This window comes from Prosopis cineraria, unplaced genomic scaffold (assembly GCF_029017545.1).
Source record: "Prosopis cineraria cultivar Desert tree isolate PC_DT_omini unplaced genomic scaffold, ASM2901754v1 PC466, whole genome shotgun sequence".
In the NCBI taxonomy this organism is placed as follows: Eukaryota; Viridiplantae; Streptophyta; class Magnoliopsida; order Fabales; family Fabaceae; genus Prosopis; species Prosopis cineraria.
In genome coordinates this window covers 47,322-49,765 of record NW_026555791.1, presented here as the reverse complement: position 1 = coordinate 49,765, position 2,444 = coordinate 47,322, and the positions used below count along the sequence as shown (strand labels likewise).

General features: G+C 47.2%; 1 pseudogene; it reads left to right on the top strand.

The window, feature by feature from the left end:
• Nucleotides 1-307: 307 nt before the first annotated feature.
• On the top strand, nucleotides 308-1,830 carry LOC129297205 (phosphoenolpyruvate carboxylase kinase 2-like; annotated as a pseudogene).
• Nucleotides 1,831-2,444: the final 614 nt, after the last annotated feature.

The following is a 2,444-nucleotide window of genomic DNA, read 5'->3' as shown; positions in this document are numbered from 1 at the left end:
GCATCATTAACTGTGTCGTGGTTTAATCAACATGACAGTATGTGTAATTTGTGGGCTGACTGATTCAGCACAGCATGCCCGTCGTCAAAGTTCGGAGCTGAATTGTCTGATAATGGCAGTATCGTATTTGAGAATGCTAGCGAGAGAGGAAAGAGAAGGCAACTGAATGGGGTCAAGTCAAGAGAAGAGAGGAGCAAGTATTTGACTGTTTGTCGTGTTGATGAAAAGTTGGGCCATCAGTGATCAAATATTCAAGGTCCCTGCCACTGGTCACGTGTTTCGGGTCGACTCACTCTCAGAGAATCAAAACGTGGAAAGGCCGAACACCGATATTCCTCGGCATCTCTCTCTCCCCAACTTCGATAAATAGGGGCGTCCCCACCCCCAGCCCTCGCCGTCCCTATCCCTCAGCGCGCTCCCCATCGGCAGATAATGTGTGAGCAACTCAAAGGACAGTACCAGTTGTGCCAAGAGATCGGTCGCGGTCGGTTCGGCACCGTCTTCCGCTGCTTCCCCCCGCCTCTCGCGAATTTTTCGCCTGCAAGTCATCGACAAGGGCCTTCTCACCGATCCCATCGATCGCCAGTGCCTCCAGAATGAACCCAATTACATGGCTCTCCTCTGCCCTCACCCTAATATTCTTCAGATTTTCGACGTCTTCGAGGACGACGATTTCCTCTCCGTCGTCCTCCAGCTCTGTGAGCCCCTCACTCTCCTCGACCGCATCAGGATCGTCCTTTGGTGAGACCGAGGCCGCTCCGTATTGAAGCAGCTTCTCGAAGCGATCGCGCATTGCCACGGCTCGGCATCGGCCTAGCACCGTGACATCAAACCCGACAATATTTTGTTCGATTCCCAGAACAATCTCAAGGTCGCGGACTTTGGGTCGGCGGAGTGGTTCGGCGACGGGGGGACCATGAGCGGGGTGGGGGGACGCCGCATTATGTGGCGCCTGAGGTGCTGCTGGGAGGGCAGTACAACGAGAAAGTGATGTATGGAGCAGCGGTGTGATACTGTACATAATGTTGTCCGGGATTCCCCCTTTTACGGGGAATCGGCCGAAGAGATCTTTGATGCTGTGTTTGAGGGGTAATCTGAGGTTTCCGTCCAGGGTTTTCAGGTCCTTGTCTTCCGCCGCCAAGGATCTGATGAGGAAGATGATGTGCAGGGATGTATCCAGGCGATTATCTGCGGAGCAAGCCCTGAGTAAGTTTTTTATTACCTCTCTTTCGTTTGGTTTTAATTAACGGGGTGATTCTGGTTCAATCTTTTTGCCTTCCGTTTTCGTGTTTTGAGATCTGGATAATTAATAAGTAATTAATGGGCGATTAATGAAAGTGTATGCATTGGATGAGGGGTTCTTGGGATTTTAATGCTGATGAGAGGGTGGGTTTGCAGGGCACCCGTGGATCCTGAGAGGAGAGGCCGCCGATCTGGCTTGAGAATTGGGGAACAGTTAAACAAATTTTGCCTCGGTATAGTCGTTCTCCGTCGCTCCCTCCGGCCATGAAAATTCCAACAAGATCCGCAGCGCAGAATCTCCGAAAACGACGGGCAGAGCCTTCAGCCTTGTAGATTCCGAAGCAGCTAGTTTCTCTCTTTTTCTTTTGTTTTTGTTTTTGTTTTAAATGTGAAGTTTCTGGAGATGTAGAGAAAAGGGGGGTTCCAGAGCATCTGGGCCTGAGCTGTAGATACACGTGGGTTGAGCATCCTGCTTTCCGGGTGTAAAATAGTGAGGAGGGTTTTGTAAAATAGGGAGCAGGGGCATATCCTATCCCACTCTGAAAGTAATGGGAGCCGTCTGGAATGTGAATGCTTTTGATCCTGTAATTCTCACCTCTTCCTCCCTCCAAAGCCGCCTGCCCACCATTTTTCTCCGCTGTGAACACAAATTAATTGTACATATGCGATAAGATATGCACAAGAAGAAGATGTGCTTATCAGGCGTTCCAACGGTTCCCCATCTTCGCTTCAAATATAAAAATTAAATTAAAACCCAATTTTTAGAATCGAAACGGACGTCAAGTAATTCCCCAGTATTGGTGCAACGAATTGTTGGGTCAATTTCCGGTGTTACCATTCTACAAGTGTGTGCGGGGCCATTAATTTAATTTCCATATTTTGACCTCTTGTCGTGCCCTCTTTCTCATCTGTTGCCTGCTAGTGTTTTTTTTTTTTACTAGTATTTTATTATTTACGTTAAAATGTTCTTGGAAATCCAAGGGGAGCTTCCTCCTTAACCTTGAAATCTACTTGCTCCGGGGGCTGTCCGCCACATTAATTCTACTCTCACCTCCCATTGCCAATAGACTCCGTATAAATTAAACTAAACATTTCATAATTAAATAGACATTAAATCTTTATGTCACTTTTTTTTTTCTTCATGTGAATACTATACTCCCTCCGTCCATATATAGATAAAAGTTATTTTTAATTAAATTATG